The sequence below is a fragment of the Anomalospiza imberbis genome, chromosome 19, assembly GCF_031753505.1.
Source record: "Anomalospiza imberbis isolate Cuckoo-Finch-1a 21T00152 chromosome 19, ASM3175350v1, whole genome shotgun sequence".
Taxonomy (NCBI): Eukaryota; Metazoa; Chordata; class Aves; order Passeriformes; family Viduidae; genus Anomalospiza; species Anomalospiza imberbis.
The window spans coordinates 1,910,985-1,917,787 of NC_089699.1; the positions used below are offsets into that span (position 1 = coordinate 1,910,985).

Genomic DNA, 6,803 nt, shown 5'->3' on the forward strand with positions numbered 1-6,803 from the left:
GGCTTGGAGGGTTTCTGACTCAGTCTGGGACAATAAGGACCTTGATGTCTCAACTCCTCGTTCCCAGCGGAGCTTTTCCTCCATCCACAGCCTCCTCCCAACTTTTTTAATCCTTCTAAAATCCTCTCCCTCTGCCAAGTAATGTGGGCAGCCATAAATTTGCCCTGGTGGTGGTAGACTGCAAACAATTCATCATTTCAGCCTTGGTTTGGACACTCATTCAAGCTGGGAGCCATTAGAAGCAAAAATATAATTAATCAAAGCTTGAAATAGACAGAATTAAGTCTCATTAGAGGGGTTTGGGGATGTTTAGTAATTTCTGTATCATCCTTTCTCTGTAGCTCCTTCAGGGAGTTGTCTCAGCACACAGGTAAAATGGAATTATTTTGAAATTATTTGATGTGAGGGAGCAGATAATCATTTTCCAAGGACAACTCCAGCAAAAAACTTAATTTTTATGCATCCTTTTACTGTCCCTCACCACATTTCATGTGTATCTCAGGCAAACAGAGATTGTACTTTGTATTCCACTTATTTCAACAGAAATAACTTTTTTTCTACCAATGGAAGCTCAGGCTGTGTGATTATTTTTAAAAATAAGAATGATTCCCCATTGTTTATTTATAATAATTATAAGTCTAATTTACATATAATTGTATATATTATATATTTATTACATATATCTAATAAATAATTGATTTATAAATTATAAAACCTCTCTCCTTTTCTAGTTGTATTAATGTTCTTTGTTCCTGCAGATGCTTTAAGATATCTTGCAGACAAATAGGACAAACTGTGAAAGGGTTTTGCTAAAAATAAAGTGTTAATTTTACCCATAAATGTTGTATGTTCCTCACCAAGGGCATCTCTGAACGATCCCTTAAAGCTGTTTTTAAAAGATATCTTTAAAGGTCGTGGCAGATGTTAAATGCAAATACACATTGAATTTGAAATATGTAAATGTAACTGTAAATGGAAATGTAAATGTGAATTTACAGCAATTGTCTCTGTATTTTGTGCTGGTTTGAGCTCAGCTCTGAAATGCCCATCAGCTGCTTTTCAGAACGTTAAGGAATCCTTTCCAACCCCCTGGATAATGCCCATTCTTTCCTCTTTCTGCCCGATTTTGTCATCTCTGATTCCCTGAAAAGTTCTCCTGAGGTGCAGAGAAGCCCCAAAATCTCCCCAGTTTCATTTGGTTCTCATTTGAAGCCCCTGGGTTTTCACACCTCTGGGAAATGGAGGCACAAGCAGCACAGGAATTTGGTTTCTGTGTGAACATTTTTGGCAAGGCAAGTTTGGTTCCTCGCCTCCTCCTGTTCCTTTCATCTCCTCCTCCTCCTCCTCCATCCCACCCCATCCAAACCCAAGTTGCCCTTTCCAGCCCAGGAGCCCAAAGGAAAGTTTGGAGATTACAAATTGGAATAAACTTCATTTCAACAGTAAACAAGTACAGAAATGACCACATTGGTGTCAGGTTCTTGATAAATATTAGGCCTGACGTAGGTTGGGGTTTTTCCTTGGATTTCTGCTAGCTCTTGGCATTCCAGGAATCCTTTTTTTTTTTTTTTCATAGTACATATTTTTCTTTTTTTTCTTCTTTTTTTTTTTTTTTTTTTTTTATGAGCTGAAATCATTTTCCAGCCCATGACCATGGAGTGCATTGTATTCATTATTTAGTGACATGGTCACAGGAAGAAAACTGTCTGAAATCATGTCTTTAACAGACAAATTCAGCCCCAGATATTTATTTTTCATGATATAAGAAGAGGTGTTAACCAAGGGCTGTGTTTGGTGGGTCACAGTGGCAGCTAATTTTACAGAGAAGAATCTACACGATCATTAATTCAATTTAACTTAATCTAATTTAATTTGATTCTATTTTATTTACTTTTTTTCAACACTTGTCCTGTGGAGTCCTCAAACCCTAAACTTTGTACCCGAATAAAAACCCCACAGGCACCGACTTTGCAAAGCAATGAGGAAATTTCCACATGAAAAGTCCAGAAAGCTGCCAGGGCAGGAATTCTGTGGCTCAAGCAGAACTTATTAACCACAAGACATTGCTGAAATATCAACCAGATGCTTTGCCCCATCCTAGGCTGAGTTTTAACTCTGTGTATGAATCAGCTCAGGCAATTGTTTAAATCAAGGACTGGCAGAAAAGGGAAATCATCGTGTGATAAAAACAGGAAAAAATTGATTTTATATAAAATAAGAGACTCTGAGAAAATGAGAACTCTTCAAAAAGGGGTGAGATGATGACAAATTGAACTTTCCAGGTCTAAGAAGCCTCGAGGGTTTTTTTTTCAGAGCAGTGTTTCAAATATAGGAGTGGCTGAACCGCAGAGAAATCCAACTGCCCACATTTTCCAGTGAGTGTCCCTTGGAAAACAGGTGACTTTGCTGGTGTGGAATGAGAGGTTTGAAAAATCTCTGCAGTGGATGTATCTAAAATAAAGTTTAATCAGGACATGGCAGCCCTGAGTGCCTCCCTCTGCTCAAAGATTCGGAAATCTTTACACAATAGAGTGACTTTCAGCAGACCCTGAATAAAACTGTGATGGCAGAATCCAAATAAATTAGGATTTATGAGGGTGACTCTCCACATTCCAATATTTGCTTGGGTCCCATCCACTGGAGAGATTCTGCCTCATGGGTCTTCCAGAGCTCACCCAAAAGTAGAAAATATTTTTAACTTGATGGGCACAGGATCCATGTGGAGAGGGATTGAAGCCCCTGAAAGGAGTAAAAGAAGAGCTGGAAATTCTCAGTGCTGTGGGAGCAGCAGTGCTGAGCCACCAAGTGGAATTTGGGCAATTTGGCAATGCAGCCCTGAGGAGAAAAGCCACCCCTTCCACCCTGACACAGCATCCCCTCTGCATGGAAACTGGGTTATTTACAAAATCCTGGGCAATTCCTGCTAGAGGTGTGGATATTCAGCTGGATTTCAGGGATCAAACAGTGCCAAAGCTGATGGTTTGCTTGCACAGCAATTCTGTCTGGTTTGTGGATGTTCTGACAATATTCAGGAGCTGCATTCCTGATGCTGCCCAGATTCCTGCTCTGATCAATTCCAGCAGCTTGGATGAGCACTGCAGTCACACTGTCAGGCAGCAAATGAATTCATTGCATCCCTGGCCAGCAAAACCAAACTATTCTGAGTGCTAAACACCCTTAATTAACTCATCAAAACCAACATGGACTTAATTAATCTGAAATATCTGCCTGGTGTTTTCATTTCCCTGTCCCTTCCCTGCATTATCTCTCAGAGCCCTGCAGCTGCCCCACCTCAGCCTGTGGCCTAGGCTGGGCTTGTTTATTTGTGCTCAGGCTGGAAACCTCCAAAAATAAATGAAGGATCAGGTGTGGAGCAGTGATGCTGAGTGACTCAGAGGTGGCATCAGGCCCAGGAGTCACCCATGGCCTGGGTGAGGACACCACAGCTTCTGCCTGGGCCTGAGTGAGACAGGGCCTCAGCCTTCCAGTTGGTCATTTTTGATCTAGAACCTTGTTTTCTTTTTGTTTTCTCTTTTGTTCCATTTGTGAAAATGGAACAAAAGCATCTGAGTTGCCCTTCACTGCGAGTTACTCAAAGCTTTGTCAGAGAGCCCAAGATCGTGGCAGTGTTGGGGTGTCTCCTGGCCATCACCTACTTCTGGGCAGCCTTAAGTCTTGGGTTTTCCAGCCTGGATTGACTTTTCCCTGATGAATAGCAGCAGGAATGGGCTCTGCTGTGTTTCCCTCACATCATCCCAGCCCTTGCTGGTAGACGGAACAGGAATCAGGGATGGTCTGCAGCTCCCAGGATGAGTCACGGCTCCACCCGGGGTGTTTTTCCTACAAATATTGCTCAAACAAAACAAACAAAACAATTGGTGGCTGGAGCCTCCCTCGGTGCCTCAGAGATGGAAGTGTCCTCTGGGTTGGTGGCCAGGGAGTGGCTTCAGCTGAGGCTGGGACAGGGACATTGACAGGGACAGGCTCTGTGTGGGGTCAGGCTGGCACTGGGCACATCCAAACCCCAAAGGAATGTAGGGTGCAGAACGGGACAGCAGCTTCGGCTCTGGTCTTCCCAACCTTGATACCTTGGGTTTTAAGTTTTTTCTGTTCTGTTTTGGTGTGCAGCTTTTAGCTTTATATTAATTGCTACTGGGATCTTTTCATGGGGTGGTGAAGACAAATTCTAGATGGATTCTAGCTGGAGACTCAAGCACAATCTCTTCAAACTTCAGGCCCAAAGCACAAACAACGTGAAAAGAGGAGGGCGGGCAAGCAAGCAAGGAGGATGAAACTTCATCATGTGAAGCTATTCATTGGACAGCTGGCTCCTGTATGCAAATAGATTAAAACTTATAAAAATGTGAGATCTTGTGATCAAGCCCTCTTTTGTTTCCATCTTGGAGCCATCCTGGTAATGCCAGGGTGTGGCCTTTGAAGGCTCTTCAATAAACATCTATTTTATTCTCTAAACTCTGTCTAGCCTTTGTTCCAGCTCTTTAACCTCTCCAGGTGTTTGTCGCTCCCCAGGGACACCATGACAGTCATGGGCTGTCCCTGCTGTGTCCTCAACACCTCCCACAGGGACAGATCCTCCAGTCACACCTCCCTGAGCCCACAGGTGTGGCCTTGCCGTGACAGAATTCCCACCCCCTGTGCTCATGGATCCGATTCGGTTGGCGGGGCCCTCATCCTTTCCAAGTTTCATGGTGAGTGAGCCCCATATTCCTTCTCAAAATATTCTTATCTTTCTACTTTTAGAAAATATCCACTGCTCCTAAAGTTTCCAGCCTTTCTCCAAATGACTTTTTTTTTCCTTATTTTTTTCTTTATTTCTTTTTTTCCCTGTAAGAAAGTGAATTCTGTGTGCTTGCTTATTAAGCCACTTTATTCTTGGCAGGCTTTGAAAAAAAGCCCTACTTCAGCAATTTAAGCTTTTCTTCCTGGAGGCACAATACTCAGACACGAGGAAAAGTAAGTAGAGAAGACAAAATAAACATATTTTTTTCAGGAAGACCCGAAGCCAAGTGGAACTTTCAATGAATGATTTGAGAGAGTTGCTGCTTTTGATATGCACAAATACATCCCAGCACTGCAGGCACACACCACATCCCTGGATTCTGTGGAGCTGGACAGGGAGAGGGGGGAAAACCAGAATAGATATTGCAGTTTGTGCCTCACAATGGCTTTGAAATGCAAGCTTGGCTCAGGAAAGGTTGTGCGAGTTCATAAATGATGAATTTGGGTTGCCCAGACTAAAGGGAGGAAGGGAAAGATCCTCCATTTTTCACTCATCCCTAAAATATTCCAGAATATTTAGGCATCTAGAATACAATATCCTAAAGCTGATATTTGCGTTCTACTCTATATTTATTTACTTAAATAAGAGGAGGTAAGGATGATTTGATTTATATTTCGGTCTTATTCACACCAAATTTGTTTAAAATTATGGCAGATTCATTGTTGGGATGAATTTCCATTATCCCAGGAGGTCAAAGGTGCTGGCTGGACACCAGCCAGATCCATAATATCCTGGACAATAATTAGGGTTTTATCTGTAACTTTTAATTAGTATTTTCAGGATCTTTAGTAGGGTATTTTACCCTCCTACCTTCCTTAAATGGAAGCATTTTTATCCAGCAAAAAGAACGCAAATGCGAAGACTGGGTGAACAAAAAAATGGTGGGAAATCAGTGGGAAAGTGATTCCCACAGATAAATACAGAAAATAATATAATATATCCTTCCAGAGAGTTTTGGCCATGCAAGAAATTGCTGCCACAAAATGTCCTTGAGCTGAGGACACCCAGATCTGTCACATGTCCTGGAGCTGGTGTCTAAAAGGACCCAGGAATTTTCTCATGGAGTTTCTTGCTCCTCGTTCCTTCTTTTATTGAGGACAAAGAGGCAAAATCTCCCACATGGGAGGGAAAAAATGGATTTCACCCCCAGCTCTGCCTGACTGTACAAGGTTTGTGTGTCTGCCACAACTTCAGGGCTTCACACTCAGGGTGGCCAGGGAGGACACTCTGGAAAATGGGAATTCTGGATCGTCTCCAGGCAACTTCAGCCTGGTTTTGTTCACTGTGATGAAGAAAACCAGGGGGTTAAATGAATTACAAAGTCCTGCACCCTTCAGGACCAACTCAATGCCAAAAGTCCTTTCTTATCACCCCAGTTTGAGTCACAACAGAACCACAGTGGGCAAGAACTGTGACAAGGTGGAATGGAACCTGTGGCATTGCAAACATCCCCTCAAACCTCACCTTCTGTGTGTTTAATGTCCTTAGAACTGATTCCACCATCAAGGGTTTAATATGGGAGAGAGAAACCCAGTTCAAGCCCAGTTCAACAGAGCCCATGACACCTTTTTCATTCGGATGGCCTCAGAAATGAGCAGAGCAAAAGCAAATGAGCAGAAAGCACCGGAGCTCTGCATCACTCGTGCTTCACTCCAATCTGAAATTGAATTTGAAATTCGGGTTATGCAACAACATGGCATTGTCTCCTTTTATTAAGGCCACCAGCTCCTGGAGGTCCTGGGCGTGTTATTGTTCTCAATTAACACACTTCTCCCCTTTCTCCCTGGAATCCTTCCCACTGGTTTGCATTGTAACAATATCTCCAACTCATGGGCTCCAAGCTGGATTTCTATTTGTGAGGCCACTTTCACTTCATAACCCACCCCAGAATGTTCAGTCTCCATTCGAACATGTTGCATTAGTTAAATTCCCAGAAACAAACAAACAAACAACAATTTCTTGGCTTTTTTTTTCTTATTAAGATGCTTTGGTGTGAAGAATA

At 42.5% G+C, this 6,803-nt stretch overlaps 1 long non-coding RNA gene across 1 annotated transcript; it reads left to right on the forward strand.

Moving 5' to 3' along the window:
- Window positions 1-4,507: 4,507 nt before the first annotated feature.
- LOC137485306 (uncharacterized) lies at window positions 4,508-6,419 on the forward strand. Its single transcript, XR_011005261.1, has 2 exons — window positions 4,508-4,709; window positions 4,901-6,419. It is a non-coding gene; the product is annotated as an uncharacterized lncRNA (long non-coding RNA).
- The last annotated feature ends 384 nt before the right edge of the window (window positions 6,420-6,803 follow it).